The 18,271-nt window shown below is 38.6% G+C and overlaps 1 long non-coding RNA gene and 1 pseudogene across 7 annotated transcripts in view; both read left to right on the plus strand.

Moving 5' to 3' along the window:
- The window catches only part of LOC102901503, a 327,171-nt gene that overhangs the window by 162,486 nt on the left and 146,414 nt on the right, over positions 1-18,271 (plus strand). For 2 of the 7 annotated variants that reach the window (XR_002151890.3, XR_006592517.1), the window contains exon 4: positions 14,748-14,896. The exons of 4 other annotated variants lie outside the window; for them this stretch is intronic. This is a non-coding gene — a long non-coding RNA (uncharacterized LOC102901503). Of the gene's footprint in view, positions 1-9,561; positions 9,613-14,747; positions 14,897-18,271 lie in introns of all 7 variants that reach the window. One more of the 7 variants, XR_006592520.1, reaches the window with a different exon arrangement.
- LOC123383123 lies at positions 14,903-16,736 on the plus strand (annotated as a pseudogene).

Below are 18,271 nucleotides of genomic sequence, written 5' to 3' on the forward strand. Positions count from 1 at the left end.
AGCTTTATAGGTCTCTGGGTGAGTGAAACAGAAGAGGGATTTTCATGCAGTGCCCTGAAAGGCTGGGGAAGCTAGACGCTCTCTCTTCTCCTCCTTTCCCAGGAGGGAATTTTTCTAGCTCAGGAGTTCCGTCTTGGTGCTGAGCAGTACTGGTGAGGGAGATGGGATGGTACAGGCAAAAGGCAGCTGTCTTCCTTTGCTCTTTATGTGGTTATTCTCACATGTTTTGTTCCAGTGTGTTGCCAATATTTCTTAAGTGTCTCTAGAACTTTTGCAGAGATAGTCTTGTTCATGGATAGCTGTTTAATTCTTGATCTTTGTTGGGGGAATAGAGACTGTGGTCTCCTACTCCTTCTACTTGTTTCACTTTGTAATGCCCTCAAGGTCTGTCCACATTGTCAGATACAGCAGAGTTTCCTTCTTTTTTATGGCTGAATAATACTCCAGTGTGTGTGTGTGTGTGTGTGTGTGTGTGTGTGTGTGTGTGTGTACATATAAACCACATTTCAAAATCCATTCATCCATCAAAGGACATTCATCCCTCTTGGTGATGTCCCTTGTAAATTCTGTCTTTTGAGTATACTAAACGAAAGTCATCACTAGAGGCAAAATATACTATGATAAACTCAGCAAAATGTGACCACTGGTCATTTGGATAAACTGATGAAACCTCTGCTGTGACTCACACTCCGGGTTTATATGTATGTTTACTTGAATCGTGTTAATACAAAGCAATGAATGAGCATAAGAGATATATTAAAAATCTGGATGCTGCTAAAAGTACTGTTTCATATTTTGTTTTTTCTTAGCAAAATAGCGTAAGCATTTTCCCACCCTTGTATATACTGTGGTTTGTAATAGAACTATGGTATTGTATCATTTAGGTGAGTTATGTGCTATTTAATATGTTCTCTACCAGCAGAACTCTGATTTCACTACCAGCATCATGATTTTATGCTCTTTAACAAAATAGGATTGGGTGTTTCAGAAGGTTGTAGGCTCACTTGTTTGTGGATTTACTTTGCTTTTGCTGCTAATGGAGAGTTCTAATCAGCTATATCCCAGTGGATATGCTCCATATTTTGAGTATAAATTCTTTGAGGTCTGGAATTTTGATATGCTCAGTCATAGCTTTGGGCTCATACATTTTTTTTTCCATGGATGGTGGACAAATTGAATTATTTTTTAAAGGGCAGTAAATGGTATGCTTTAAGAAGTCTGTATAACTTACCTTTAGCTCCTTTTCTACATTTAAATGTATTTTAGAGGGAAAAAAAATCACAGTACCTAAGACTTTTCAAGCTAGAATTAAAGTGCATTAAGGCTGTCTTGAATCTTGTTATCTGTCATTTTAAATCCTCTTGAAGTAAGGTATAAAGAATAATAGATATATATTCAGTCAGGATACTGAAGATTTTTACTGGCTTTTGGATTAGAAGATTTTCAACTATCAGTGTTTAAGCCTCAACTTGCTGTCAGTTAGTCTTGACAAGGCCAAAATAAGATTCTAATAGTTGTGATTGTACAGAGGGTGTTTTTTCATTAGGTGAGGCAAAGTGCCAATTAAAAGGGTATTGAGATAAAGAAATTGAAACTAGATTAAGTTTATACTTTTTCATGGATGATAAGAAAATCCATTTTCGAGTTACATTTCATTGAGGATATACTATCAGGGGCAAAGCTGGAATATCCTGGACATTTAAAAGACTGCCTTTAGTTCTCAAAAGACTTATTAACTGCCTAATAATCATATCAAAAGAGTTTTGTATATATAAAACAAGCATATTTTAAATAAAATGAATGCCAAGGCCACATAATGGCAGTTACTTTTAAAGAAGCTACAATTAGCAATCCCATTTCCCCCCATAGTCTTTAATAGTAGCTCCCTATCATTTAAATACGGAGCAGCCTTTCATTGCGGTTTCTAATCTTATAAGGAAGTCTGAAAACTCTATTTGATACGTATCCACAAAAAGAAATACTGTGTACATTTCTAGCATGACTATCCCTTTTCAGAGGCAGTGCATGGTGAGACTAAACTTAGGATTTTAGTACGACATAGGAAATTGAGCGTGCATCTATGAAATGCATGAAACACCAAGCTAGCATTGCTATCCTGACTGATCTATACAAATAAAATTAAGTTTCTCTCTGATGCCTCCTGCATATAGTGAAAATGTTTGGATAGATTTTCTGAAATTTAGAAAGCCTTCTTACGATTTATTATGTAGGCTATGTATTAAATAAGAAATTCACTTAGAGAAGACCCAGGAGACTCCTCAAAGAAATGCCTCCAGTGGAACTTCAGGCATTGATTTGCACAGAGCTATTTCTCACATTTTGCAGCTTGATCTAATTTGCTTCTAGGTGAGTAGCACCAGACATTTATCTGTATATCCAGTGATAGCTAATGATTCTTCCTATTTGTTGCAGAGAAAGCATAATATTGAAATTTAGCTACTTCCTTCTGATCTGTAGAGTTTCATATGAGAGAGACCATTGTCATTAGTTTGAGTATTCTCCTGTAAGTAATGCATCACTTCTCTGACTGCCCTCAAGGTTTTCATTTTGTGTTAATTTTCAGAAACTTATGATGGGTCTCGCCAAGGATTTCTTTGTGTTTTTTTTAAGTTTATTTGAAAGAGAGTGAGAGAGAGAGGACATGTACACACACATGCACACACACGCAAGCAAGGGAGGGGCAGAGAAAGGGAGAGACAGAATCCCAAGCAGGCTCAGTGCTGTCAGTGCAGAGCCAGACTTGCGGTCTGAAATCATGAACTGTGAGATCATGATCTGAGCCGAGATCAAGAGTCCGATGCTTAACCTACTGAGTCATCCAGGTGCCCCAGGTTTTTTACAGTTCACTTAGTTTCTTGGATCTGTAGGTTTGTGTCTTTTGCTAAATTTGGGATGCTTTCACTCATTATTTCTGTGAATAACCTTTTCAGTCCCACTCTCATTCTCCTTGCCTTTCTGGGGCTCTGATGATATGAATGTTGGAACTTTTTGTTATATACCCACAGTCTCTGTTAATTTTTTTTCCAGTTGATTTTCTCTCTCTCTCTCTCTCTCTCTCTCTCTCTCTCTCTCTCTTTTTTATACTGAGTAAATTCTATTGATCTTTCCTTAAGTTCACTGATTCAGTTCTCTGTTATCTCCACTACTATTGGGAACATCCATCAGGTTTATTTTTCCTATGACATTTTTCAGTTCTATGATTTCCATTTAGTTAATTTTTATTATTTCCATTTCTTTTCTGAAATTGTCTATTTTTTTCCATTTGTTTGAAGACAATTTATCATTTATTATTGAAGCATTTTTATAATGACTGTCTTAAAATCCTTTTCAGTAATTTCATTACCTGAACCATCTTGTTGTCAACATCAGTTGATTGTTCTTTCTCGTGCAAGTTGTTATTTCTTTATCCTTGGCATGAGGAGTGATCTTTCTTATATAATCCTGGACATTCCATCTATTATGAGAGGAGAGTCTGAATATTATTTGAATCTTATATTTAACAAACTATACCTGTTGTTTAGTACCTAGTCCTGGCTTATAGTTTTGGGCTGTAGTTTAATTTTCAGAGTATTTGCAGTGTTATTTTGGTCCATTTGGTTTATTAGGAACTGATGTGGTTGTTATTGGTCCTTGCCGGTGCTGCCTAAGTGAGGCAAAAGCCATTTCCCAAGGTTGGGAAGCAGATGTCTCTGGGTGGGGGTGGGAGAGTCTCAGCCCATAGGGACTTAGGATTCCTGGGCCAGGTGGGGTTGTGGCAGGATCCCTCTTGCCAGTGTTGCTTAGCTGCACTGTGTCTCTTGGTAAGCATCTTAGGTTGTGCAAGGAAGTAGAGCACTTCCCTTGGCAGCTTGTTGTTAGTGAGATTCTTTGTCCACCCCCCCTTACAACTGGCTGGTATTATCAGAAGGACTCCCATTTCATTGGCAGAAGAAAAGAACCTCTCTTGGCTGTCTCCTATTGCTAGGTTGGGAGGAGAGTGCATGTAAATCGCCCTCCTCTTGAATTCTCTTTCTAGTCCTGAGATTGCAACCAGTTTACCTTCCTCTTTCACCTTCCAGAGGTTTTTTGCTTTTTTTGTTTTTTTTTTTTGAAAGATAGAGCATGCCAGCATTGCCAGCAGGGGAGGGAGAGAGGCAGAGAGAGAGGGAGACACAGAATCTAAAGCAGGCTCCAGGCTCCAAGCCATTAGCACAGAGCCCGAGGCATGGCTTGAACCTGTGAACCGTGAGGTCATGACCTGAGCCAAAGTCAGACGCTTAACTGACTGAGCCACCTGGGCGCCCCTCACTTTCCAGAGTTTTTCTTTGATTGCCTTTTATATTATTTCCAGAACTTAAACTTAATGTGAAGAAGCAGGGAGAAATGATGCTATACAACTTGTCTGGATCTCAAATTGCCACCTACCATGGCATATTGAAAAATGAAAGGAATCTGAGTCAGTTACAGCCTGGAATTTTTGTTGGGCCACTAGTTCATGTGACCTTGATGATCTTAGAAAACTTACTTAATTTCTCCAAGTCTCATTTTCTTCGTGTGTAAAACGGAGACCATTCATTTATTCATTCGCTTTTTATTCATTCATTAGAATGTCTGTCATTCCGATCTTACTCTAAGCTAGTCACTGTTCTAGGCATGAGATTCAGGGAAGTGTAAGAAAGGTAAGATTCCTGTTCTCATGACTCTTTGTTCTGGTGGCATACCCCGCTAATCAACAGGAGGTGCAAAAATAAATAACTCGAGAGAGAGATCAGTTCTATGAGAAAAATAAAACATGGTATGCTGGAGAGTGACTGAGATGGGTACTTAGATGAGCACACTTCAGATACTCAGGGAAGGTCTCTTTCAGGGGATGACATTTCATTCGTTCCACTGATTCAGTCACATTAATTAAGCTCTTAGTAGGTCCTGGGTATGTGTGTGTTTGTGTGTGTATTTGTTTTAAATGTTTATGTATTTATGTATTTGTTTTGTTTATTTATTGATTTAGAGAGAAAGCACATAAGTGAGTGGGGGAGGGGCAGGGAGAGACAGAGAGGGAATCCCAAGCAGGCTCTGTCACAGCACAAAGCCCAACATGGTGGGGCTCCATCTCATGAATTGCACTGTGAGATCATGACCTGAGCCGAAATCAGGTGCCAGATGTTTAACTGACTGAGTTGCCCAGGCACCCCTGGGTATATACTTGAACAAAGACTTGAAAGATGAGAGGGCCCTAACCATTTGAAAATGTGATAGGACAGCATTCCAGGCTGGGGAACACTATAAAAAAGTGGTCTGAAGTGGGAGGATTCTTGACAAGATCAAGGAACAGAGAAACATGTCCACTATGGTTGGAATGTTGTAAATGAAGAGGAATATTGTGCCAAAGTGATCAGGAAGGTAAACGAGAAACTGATTATGTGGGGGCTTTGGCCATGATACTGAGCTCAGTTTTATTCTGTCAATAATGGGATGTCTTTAAGGTTTTAAACAGAAAAGTGATATAATTTATGTATGTTTTATAATAATTATTTTAGCTGTTTTGTAGGAAATGGAATGTGGGAAAGCAAAAATAGAAGCTGGGACACCACTTAAAAAGTTATTTTGGTAGTTCAAGTAAGAAATAGTGAAACTTGAACTTGAGAGGCAGCTGTGGAAAAAAGAAGTTATAGACTGAAGATACACTTTGCAGTTTGAGCAGGCAAGATTTTCCAAAGGATTGTTTCTGTGAGGTTAGGAAAAATTAATCTATTTCAGATATAGACTGGATGATGAGAACCATTTTAGACATGAGAAGATTGGGAGAGGAGATTGCATTAGAATTGGGGTCATGGGGCGCCTGGGTGGCGCAGTCGGTTAAGTGTCCGACTTCAGCCAGGTCACGATCTCGCAGTCTGTGAGTTCGAGCCCCGCGTCAGGCTCTGGGCTGATGGCTCAGAGCCTGGAGCCTGTTTCCGATTCTGTGTCTCCCTCTCTCTCTGCCCCTCCCCTGTTCATGCTCTGTCTCTCTCTGTCCCAAAAATAAATAAACGTTGAAAAAAAGAATTGGGGTCAGAAATTAAATATATTTGTTTTAGATAAGTTTTGAGTGTAAAATATTCATGGAGAGGTACTATAAGTAGTAAATGTCTGATTCCTGAGCTCCTGGGATTCAGGGCAGGTGCTACAGTATAAACCTGGGCACCACCAACATTTAGATGATGTTTAAAACAGTAGGACTCATGTAAAGGGAAATTACAGAAAGAGGAGAGAAGGATCTGAGCTACTCCATAATTTTAAAGTCAGGAATAGGAGATACATCCAGCAAAAAGAGACCAAGAAGGAGCAGGCCAAAGTCGGGACGAAAATTAGGTAATTTAGCATTAAAGAAACTAAATGAAGAAAATATTTCAGAAGGGAGATGTGTTCAGTGTTGTCAAATATTTTAGTAAGATAAAGACATAGACTTGACTAATGGATTCGGTAATTTGGAAGTATTAAGCATCCTTCACAAAAGTCATTTCACTGGAGTAGTCAGAGTTATTATGAAAATCATTTATATATGAAGTTAGGCATTCTACTAATTTCAAATTACTTTTCCCTCCCTCAGTTTCTTCATGTGTAAAATGATGATAATGGTGTTTTTATGTCCACAATACTCCTTTTACTCTTATATTACTAGATTTTTATAAGGATCAAATGACAATGCATAAAAAAAGATGACCTATGCAGAGTTATACAAATGAACACAATATTTTTCTTTAAAATTTTTTTAATGTTTTTATTTATTTTTGAAGGAGAGAGAGAGAGACAGAGCATGAGCAGGGGAGGAGCAGAGGGAGAGGGAGACACAGAATCTGAAGCAGGCTCCAGGCTCTGAGCTGTCAGCACAGAGCCCAATGCGGGGCTTGAACTCATGAACTGCGAGATCATGACCTGAGCCGAAGTCGGATGCTTAACCAACTGAGCCACACAGGCGCCCCTATTTTTCTTTTATATATTTGGAGGTGGATATTTTTTAAGCAAATACACACTCATTCATCCAATGCTTGGATACTTATTCCTTTAATAAATAAGTTTAAGCCAATAAGAATTGCCCCTGCATCGTAGATATTTAAATAGTTAGATTTGTTTTTAAATAGAAATGGTGATATGCAAAAATAGAATTTATTTTATTATTTTTTAAATTTTTTAATGTTTATTTCTGAGGGGGGGGGAGGTGGGGGAGGGACAGAGAGAGGCGGAGACACAGAATCTGAAGCAGGCTCCAGGCTCTGAGCTGTCTGCACAGAGCCTGACATAAGGCTCGAACTCACAAGCCTTGAAATCATGACATGAGCTGAAGTCGGCCATTCAACCGACTGAGCCACCTAAGCACCCCAAAATATAATTTTACTTTAAAACCAGATATTAAGCCACACTTTTCCAAAGTGACAGGAACATTTTAAATGCTTCCAAAGTTTGTTTTCAGAGATTGTCTTATTTTTATAATAATCACTACTAGTGACATTATCATCATAACAACCACAATTACAATCACAGCAATAATAATTACTATTTTTAGGACATATTACATATCAGGCACTTTACATATATTATCTCATTTAATTTTTATACCCACCCTATGATGTGGATACTATTATTATCTGCACTTTTACAAGTCAAAAATTGAGTCTCAGAGAGGCTAAGCAATTTTTCCGAGAACTGCAGATAGTCTGAGTCAGTTTTGCAAATTAAATTTTTTTCAATTCATTGTTCTTACTCTTAACACATGTCTGCCTTTCATTTTTGGATGTGTTAAGAGGTTTAGATTTGGTACAATGAGAGTTTTGGAGCACCTACACAGGTAAAGCTTCTAGGCTTGTGACTGAAATCAAGTTTTGGTTATTCTAAGGAAAGAAAACTGCACAGGGAAAAGCTAGAAGATAGGCCAGAACATCAGATCAAAGAGAGAAAGGACTTGAGATGTGGCAAACTGTCCCTGAGGTTGAATGTATGTATCGAAAGAGGGACAGGGAAGATAGCCAGGCCACAGGTACATAAAGCATAATATATATCAGTCATCGATTTACTAGGGCAAGAGAGAATTCCAGGAGTCACAGTTGGGGAATGCTGAAGTTTCAGGATAAGACATACCATTACTTGGAAAGGCTCAGAAAAGGGAAAACAAACATGCATTTGTTTTAAGGGTAGCTGGGATTTGTTTTAATCAGGTATGGTAAGACGTGCAGGTACGAAAGTCACTGTCATAAAGGAAGCAGTTTATTGTAGCCATAGATCCTTAGAAATGGGAGACATGGCATACAACACGGAGTCACATGGGGAAGTACCAGGGTTGGTCAGAAGTCAGAGGGAGTAAGAGGAAAATATGGACAAGATCCTTTATTGTGGGAAGGGATGAGTAAGGCAAGATAAGCAGCCTTAGGATTGGTTAGTTGGATGTCAGCAGGCTTTGGGGCATAGAGGTTCTCCCTCATACATTGGTATTTGGCTCTAGCAGGTAGTGAAAAGCGGCCTGAAATGTGAAAAGCTGATAAAGAAAGTGGTTAGATTTGTGGGGTGTGCACTGTGTTTGCATCTGAAAGGTGCCCTTACAGGCAAGTAGTTGCTACCTGTGGGAATTAGCTCACCCTGGGAGGGGCAGCCCCTCCCAGGTCAGCAAGGTCTCAGATGCCAAAGCATCAAAATACAGAATACAAAGATATGGCTAATATCATATTAAACACTTATTATATACCAGGCACAGATGTTGTCTGATTTAGTTTGCATGACAACCTGTAAGATAGGAATTATGTTTCGATTTCATAAATGACGGAATTTATGTTGGTTGATTGTGGGAAAAGTCCCAATTTGCAGTGAAGTCCCACCAGTGTCAGTACACTAAGTAATCACTTCCCAGCACTGGAGCCTGTCATTCTGCACCTGCTACTGGCTGTGTCTGTACGTGGTGGAAAGGAATAGGATCAGATGATTTCTAAGGTTCTTCACTGCGTAGGCTGCTTGGTAGAGTCTGATGGGATCTGTGGGAGAGGAGTTGATTTGAGGAGGTTTATTGTGGCAGGATATGCAGGAAACACTGCTGGGAGGGAGCTCACCTGGGAGGCTGTTGTAATAGAGGCCACAGGCCTAGGGGAGAATTCAACCCAGAGTCAGGAAACTGCATCCCAACTCTCCTCCACCACTCTGTTGCTGGGTAACCTTGAGTGACTGCCCAGACCACCGGAGAGAGGTCTAAAGAACGGCTCCAAAGAGCTTGAGATTCAAAGTTTAGAAGTACTGAGAGTGATGAAATTCAGTAGGATGGAAAATCATATGTTGAAATAAGTTGTTAACTAGCCATGTGGAAAATATGCAATAAATATATATCAAATTGGATGTAATTTCATCTACTAGTGGGTTTTCTAAGAAAAGTAGGCTGTGGTTAAGCTGAAGAGAATCTGGATGTTCTTAAGCTGCCACTGCTTCTTTGTCTCCTTTTTCAAGTTCCGATAACTGGTCAGCTACCATCCATTGTATAGTAAATACTCTGGTAATTGTTTCTGAATTGCCCTTTATTGTTTTTCTTCTTTCTTACAAAAACAGACTATAAGCAACTCGAGATGAGAGTGGTGTCTGGACTCCTCATAGCATCTAGTAAGTTCTGGACACATGGATACCCAGTAAATATTAAGAGGTTATGAATCAGAAAGCTTCTAATTTAGCCCTCCAGTCTTGCTGATGAAGAAATAATCTTGAGGAGGATGACGTAGTGGCAGTGCCGTGACTCAGTCTAGTGCCTCCTTCTCCTCACCACGCCTTTTGATTGATAGATTGAGTGTTCAGTGCTTGCTTTAGCTTTGTTATGAGCTTACTGGGCTCTTAAAGAAAAGCTAAATTCATTTAAATGTTTTACAAATTCTAATTGCCCATAATTATATAAAATGTCTCAGATGATATAATTTTTAAGTATGCCTTTATTCTGTCATTTGTCATTGATATAGATGACAGGAATAGAATATGTGTTAAAAATGTCAAGTGTACTAGGATGATGACATTTTATGTAAGTACGTAATTAAATCACATTTTGGAAGAACTGATATCGCTATTTCCAAAGAACTGAATTATATTTGAGAACGCTTTGAGAGGTCTCCAGTTGGCATTTCATAACTTAAAACCAGCTTTGTATATTACCCCAGAGCTACCAAAGAAGAAGACAAGGTGATACTTTCTATAGCAACACAGGAAAGACTATGTAAAATGTACAGATGTCTAAATGCTTCCCTAAGGCACAGTGGAAGTTGCACATTTTATTTCCTATAGCACGTCCTGGGGCCAAAAACAAACTGCTCACCTTTATTACAAACATTGACAGAGGTATGATCCAGTATGGGATTAACTGAAAAAAATGTTTGCTTACAAGGAAATAATATCACTCTAGGGCTATAGGTGATACTGTTAAAAAATGATATTTTGCAGCACTAATGTTTGGCAACACCTGTGTTTCTACCCTAATTGTATATAACCCTCATATTGCCAAACTCTCCACTCAATCTCTTGTGAAAGAGGAGAGCAGTGCTGATAGTTTTTGAAAACTTGAATATATCTTAATTTTACTTTGCAGTTATCTGAGCCTAATTCTAGAGGGCAGAGACTGTTAATGAAAATAAATGTGTTTTATGCAGTAAACAAATGTGGACAAAGTGAGGGAGGAGAGTTAGTGGAAAGCAACGGTGCAGAAGAGATGGGATGAAGTCTACTGTCAGTGGGCCAAGAGTTTCATAGATCCAGTTCGGTCAGGGAGTTTTCAAATCTAGTCTTTTTCTAGTGGATATTGAAATTTGGGGGGAATGAAGTAGGTGGGACAGGAGAGTGGTACAGCTTTGTTTACTTTAAATTAATTAATAATAATAATAATAATAATTATTATTATTATTATTATTTAGTCTTTTTATTTTTGGTATAGCTCAGTGAGATGATGGAGCTTTAAATTTAGGGAAACTTACCAAAGATGATGTCAGGGGAGAAATGGAATGTGGTAGCAAATTGGCTTCAGCAGCTACAGAGGCACAGGGCCATTGGACCATCAGAGTTACAGAACTCTGAAGGTCTAAGAAAATTGAGAAGCCTTGGATAACTCAGAAACATTGAAAGTAGGGATCAAGTAAGTGACCTATCTTCCCCATGGGAGACATACAAATGGTTTTAGAAATTTAGAGCAAAATTGTCAAAGAGGTACAAAGCTCTTTCTAAAACTTGCCATTTGATGGGTAAGAGCTTTGATAAATTGTCTTACTGTTACCTCTTTGGTGTTGGCTGAGAGGCAAATGCACTAAATGAAAGCACAGGTTGAAAGGACTCTAGCAGTCCATACTTCAGGCTCCTGAGTTTCATTCCCCCTTTGGAGGTTTAAAAAATCCTTATCACTACTGCGGCCATTCTATGTGGAGGACTCAAGGACACTTTAGGCTCTCAAAGTCACACTGTAATGCTTTGTACTAAGTGTGATTCACTTTGGTACTGTGGTTACAGGGTAGATAGGGAGATAAAAGATATGCAAACTTACAGAGAAACATGTTTTCACCTATGAACAACAAGAGTCTGAATTTTTTTTTTATTAAAAAAAATTTTTTTAACGTTTATTTATTTTTGAGACAGAGACAGACAGAGCATGAGCGGGGGAGGGTCAGAGAGATGGAGACACAGAATCTGAAACAGGCTCCAGGCTCCGACCTGTCAGCACAGAGCCCGACGTGGGGCTCGAACTCACTGACCGCGAGATCATGACCTGAGCCGAGGTCGGCCGCTTAACCGACTGAGCCACCCAGGCGCCCCCAGGAGTCTGAATTTAACTTTGGAAATGTACTACGAAGACCACGGCTCTATTCTTTTCTGGATGACAACCCAGGGAAGCAAAGTTTGGGTTCTCAAACATAGAATATTATCTATTGTTTTAATATTTATTGCATGTAGGCGCTATGGAGAGTTGAGTAAATATGTGGCAGGTTATCGATGTTCATATTTCTCTCTCTCTCTTCCTCTCTCTCTCTATTGCATTAGAGGAATGCAACTATTTCTTCGTCTTAGTTGGATTTGAATATTAAGCCAAAAGGGAATTTATCTTCCTTCATTCATACTGAATTTTAAGGGCCAATAAGCACTATTTCTTAAAGGATATGAATAGACAGAAAAGAGTTTGCACAGAAATGAGAAAGGAGAAGTAGGTTTGCAGAATAGATGAAACACAAGACGAAACTTGTCATTTGATGGGTCAAAGACTTTGATACGTTGTCTTCTGTCTTTGGCAGAAGCAAATATTTCCATAGATGCTTATAGAAATATGGAAAATAATATGGAAAATATCTTTCTCTCTATGTGTGTGTATATGTATATGGTTTTAGGACAAAAATATATAAAGGAGAGGGTTTTCAAAAAGAATAATCTCTGACAGCTGATCCCAAGAAAAGTTTCCCAAGAAGAAGCCTGATATCTGGGAAAAGCCAGTAAAAGGACCTACAAATGATCAATGCAGAGTCATTATTAGGTTTCCTGGCTTCACACAGGAACTGAGCCATTGCAAACGCTGCTGAACTTACATGCACCTTCCTGGGCTTTCTCTAACTAGAATCAGTCTTAGCAGTTCTTTCTGTCAGTGTCTCATGAGGACCTCACTTCCCCATATTCAGGGTCCTATGCTATTTTAGCCCAGCAAGAGAGATGCTTGCCCTCGCCCTAGGACTTGCATTGTTCCTATTTATTTTACTGTTTTGTCAACTCCCCATCCACTGCATTTGCTTACTACAAATCCCAAGAACATTTGTGAGTAAAAATTGGGGGGTGAAAGCTCTGCTCCCTAGCCACATCCCGCTATGTAAGACACTTGGACTAAATCACCTGGCGACTTTCTCGGGTGTGGTAAATAGAGCCATGTTATACTTGTACCACCTTGTTTAACACTAATACTTGGAGTAAGTTCAGCTATTTTTTTAGCTGATTTTATAGATTTTCCTTTGAGAGATTACTCAATTTGAGGAATCCTTTGCAGTGAGCTCCAAAGCCAAGCCATCAATCATTTTTCTTTTCTTTTTGCCATTGTGTTGCTGTTTCTATAAACAAAGTATCAAGTTAGTATGCATTTTTACTTTTAAACAAAGACCTTCCCTATTGCATTCTATCTTGCCCCAGTTGGCTAATATTAGGAGTGACCCCACTTTATCAACTGTCCCTGATTCTTACATCCATGAATCAGCCTTCTTGCTGGCCGATTATATACTTAGAATGTAAGTATTTTATAATAATAAATACTTATTTATAAGTAAATAAGTAAATAATATAATAATAAATACTTAGAATATAAGTATTTTAAATATTTTTAAAATATGCTTCCGTGCAAGAGTTATGTAATGCATTGCTAGGAGTATAGTTTATTCGTGCTACACAAGACTATTTAAGACTGGATGCCTTGCTGTAAAGAGCTGAAAGAGGAGATGAGAAATGTAAGACAGAGAAAACACACACGAATTTAGAGATTAAAAAATCTGACAATGTTTTTAAATGGCCAACTTAACTCCCTCCTTAAATGACTCTTTATAACTTTACAACTCACCATCCTATCAATTAAAAACCTAATCCCACCTGAACAAATTGAAAACTATCTCATGTTGTTTATTTATGGTCTACTTTAGACCTTTTGAAGTCTGTTTTGATGCACATTTCATAAAAATCATGGAATTACTAATATGTTGTTATATTTTGTTATTACATTCTTCCATAACCATCATAGTATTCGGCTAAGAATAATAGAATTTTTCATCTATATCTCATGTCTCTCTTTCAATTACATGTGATTTGGCAATATGAAAACAAGAGAACCTATCATCAATACTGAAATACTCATTTAAAAAATATCTATCTGAGCTCAGTAGCAATAAGACAGTAAAATATAAGTTGGAAATGGTAATTTCTTCAAAAGTTTGTTAGCATTGTACTTTAAGGTGATATGCCTGGTTTTGTTTACTATTGTCTATATGGTTTGAACTTGAATTTTAGATGTTAGATTGATGTGAAGCTTGATCTAACAGCACGTATGTGAATTTGAGGGAGTTTGCCTTACAATCGACACCTTGGTAATCGTGTTTTATGGTCTAAAGCAGTGAAAGGCATCTCTAGGTCTTGGTACACAGTTGAATTATTTACCTGTAAGTGATAGCGCTGGTGGTCAAATGAGCAGTCTCACGACTTGTCAACTAACAACCTAAGCTTGCTTTTAATGTGTCTTATACAATTCATATGTATAGGTAGCACTTATGGTAGTTACTGTTTTATTTAATATTTTTCTGTTAATTACTGTTAACTTCTTGTTGTTAATAGAGGAGGAAAAAAACTAATTTTTGCTTGCCAATGAAAAATCTGGGTTTTTTTCCTCAATATTAAACCATCAGTGTGTCTAAAGTAGGAGAGTTTTGCTAAAGAAATCCCTCTTTAATCAGTGCAATCTGGCCCCTCCTTGAAACAACAGAAAAGTAAAAGTAAAAAAGGATTGAATTTTTCAATTGATTCAGTTGATTCAATTCAAATGAGCAACACATTTACACAGGATTTTATCCACAAGTCAGACTAAATCATGATCAGCTCTACTATTTAAATGGGACAATAGTTTCTTGCAAACTGGGAAATTACTCAGGGAAGGATAAATAGAATGGAGGTTCCTCCCATCTGACCCTCTGCCAGTTTTCATGTTTATTCTTACTTCTTTATACTTGCACAGTCTAACACATTTATTCTTCCCACAGGAGTTACTCTGATATGCATTAGACATTAATATGCACATTTGAATGAGGAGTCAGGTTCCAAGTTATAATAAAAACCACTTGTAAAGAATTTTCTCCTGAATTCAAATCTTTAAAACAGCCACAACAGATTAAATTATTTTTTAAGGAAGGTAAGTTGTGCTATATTACTTCTTTTTAAATGTTCAAAATTTACTTTATTAGTTATTTTATAGTATGTCCTTAATGAATTCATTCATATCAGACCAAGGGGAATGAAACCCATCACTGAGAAGGCTCTCTAATGAGCCATACAGAGCCGAAATAACTACATATGCATTTCACAAATGGACCATTAATTGGAAAAAGAACCAAAGTGTGAAGATATAATCCTATAGGATGGAACTTAAATGGTAATATATTTTAAGGCTTTAGAACTTTAGATCCACTTGTGTGGAGGAAAAGGTGAATGTGAGACAAAGTTTGCTTTTCCGTCTATCTGAGGTGAAGCATTTTCATTAAACCATTGTGGTTAGTCTGACTTTGAGAAAGAAATGATTTTGAGAATTTTGTTAATTTAACAAGAACTCCTGCCTTGACCTAATATGTTTTCTTTTTCTGGTTATTTAAGTACCACGTCCTGTCACCCTTGTGGCTTACTCGGGGGTTACTAGTGCTGCCAGGTTACTTAAGGTGTAACCTACTGACCTTAAGAGAAACAAGGACATTTTGATACTGCTGTGCCCACAGAACAAACCTCGTGAGAGCCAGGACTTCCCATGGATGCCCAGATAATTTGTCCTCCACAGGCCCGAGGGGCAGGGCAAAGCTGGAAGGGGGCACGAAATCAGGCCATGCTGGCACCGGCGCCCACCAGCCTCCACTGGCTCTGGAAGGAATAGCCTGGCCTGGGTGAGCAACCACCTCTTCTCAGCCAGTGAACCCTTTCGTATGTCCATGCCGACATCCCAGGTGCTTCCACACCCACTGGTGCTTTTGTCTCCAGTCCCCAGTGGGTTTGCCGCTTGCTGTGCTCAAGACAGCCCTCAACAAACAGATGACCCACTGAGGGGGGGGGGCCACACTGGTCCCCTTTTGTAACACATTTCAGACAAACACGATCTCTCCCTGCTTTGTGAAAACAAAACAAAAACCAAAAATGAAATTAAAAAAACCCCACAAAACCTAGATGCGTATGTGAGTGAAAAGGGGAGCTGTTAATATTTATAGTTGGAGCACAGGCATAAACCTAGTCTGTCCTGGACACTGGGATATATGGTTGTATTAGGGTTCTCCAGGGCTCTTTATTTTATATCTGCATATGTATAGTATGTAGTATATACAAGGAGATTTCTGATAAGAAATTGGCTCATGAGATTATAGAAGCTAGCAAATCCAAAATCTGTAAAGCCCATTCCAGTCCAAAGGCTGGAAGCCTCCATAAAACCAGGAAGAGTGGCTTTCACGAAGATGGTGCAGAAAGCAAAGAAGGAAGCCCCTGCCCCTCCCAAAGCTGAAACCAAAGCAAAGCTTTGAAGACCAAGAAAGCAGTCCTGGAAGGCATCCACAGTCACACAAAAAAAGATCTTCCTGTCACCTACATTCCTTCAGAGACACTGTATCTAAGAAGGCATCCCAAATATTCTGGACGTGCCCCCAGGAGAAATAAGCTTGACCACTATGGCATCATCAAATTCCCCCTGACTACTGAGTCAGCTGTGAAGAAAATAGAAGACAACAACACTCTTGTGTTCATTGTGGATGTCAAGGCCAACAAGCACCAGATCAAACAGGCTGTGAAGAAGCTCTATGACATTGACATGGCCAAGGTCAACACTCCGATCAAGCCCCATGGAGGAAAGAAGGCATATGTTTGACTGACTCCTGACTGTGATGCCTTGGATGTTGCCAACAAAATTGGGATCATCTAAACTGTGTCCAGCTGGCTAAATCTAAATATAAATTTTTTCACCAAAAAAAAAAAAAAAACCACCACCAACAACAACCCACAACCCCCCCCCCCCCCACACACACACACACACACACTCACACAAAACCCAATAAAACACCATGAAGAGCTAAGGTCCCAGTTTGAAGGTTGTCAGGCAGAAATCTCTCATACTCTGGGAGGGCCAGCCTTTTGTTCTATTTAAACCTTCAACTGATTGGATGAGTTCAACTGCTTTACTTAGTCTAACAATTTAAATGTGAATCTCCTTCAAAACCACCCTCACAGAAACATCCAGAAAAAAGTATAACCAAATATCTGGGCTTTCCATGGTTTAGCCAAGTTGACACATAAAACTAATTGGAGTAGCCATCCAACTTCTTTTAAAGCGGCAGGTAATTTGCTGTGTCATGTTGAGCCTCTGGCCACAGTGATTCACACAGTATTTTCTTTTACCTTTACTGCAACAGTGAATCCAGTCTCTCCTTATTGTATGCTTGCTCTTAGTTTGTGTCAGAAATTCTCTGGCTCCAGCCCCTTCATATTTATTTATCTTTCTTCTAGGTATTTAATTTTATTGTGTCATTTTAAGACATTGATTTATAAACTATGCTCTGTGGAGGGATGTGGTGTGGGGTAGGTAAATGGAAGAATGTAGGCAACAGGTGGGTTATCAGGCACCACTGTTGCTTCAACAGAGTTGAAGCTCTGTTTTTGTTGCTTCCCGGTAAGCTTTTATCTGAGGACAGATTAGTTGGTTAAACTGTATTTGAAAATCACTACATATTTTCCTTAATGAGTCCATGAAACTGCTGAAATTGTATGTAATAATTTCTTTGTGAGGTTGTGTTTTTCTGAGGAGAGGGTGCACAAATTTCTCGTTTATTTACAAAGGTCTGTAACTCACAACAAATTAATCACCCATTGGTTAAATGTTATGCATGTTATCTTGTATTTTCAAAAGTAGATATGATTTAGAAATTACATATGAGGATGCTGAGAATATTGATATTTAATAAATCATGTCCTATGTTTCTATTGGCTCAGTAACAAAATGATACTGAAATGATGCAAAGATTCATTTGCACCAGAAAACAAAAGAGGAAAAAAAGCCTTTCCAATGCACATTTAACTGTAGACATTACTGCCTTCTTGGTGGGGTGGCATGTTTGATACATGGAGACAAAAGTATCTTCCTTCTCAACACTCTTCTCTGAAACTTGGCTAAGTAGAAAAATATCATTGAGTCAGATCAAGTTTAAACAGAAAAAAAATTCTGTTTTCTATTGTTCCATAGCAAACACTCTCAACACTTACTGCCTTAAAATAACAGCATTTATTATTTTTTATGATTCTTTCGGTTGACTGGCTGGCTCATTAGTCCACATAGTGTCAGCTGGGAACGTGGCCAGGCTACCTTTGCCCTCCATGGGGTATCTTATCCTTCAGAGAATGTATTTCCATGTGTCCTCTCCCTTAGGGGAACAGAATGGAGCCTGAGTTCCAAGAAGATGAGTCCTAGTGTACAATTGCTTGTCAACCTTCTGTTCACATCATGCATGTTGATGCATGGCCAAAGTTCATGTGCAAGCCCAGAATC

This window comes from Felis catus, chromosome F2, assembly GCF_018350175.1.
Source record: "Felis catus isolate Fca126 chromosome F2, F.catus_Fca126_mat1.0, whole genome shotgun sequence".
Classification (NCBI taxonomy): Eukaryota; Metazoa; Chordata; class Mammalia; order Carnivora; family Felidae; genus Felis; species Felis catus.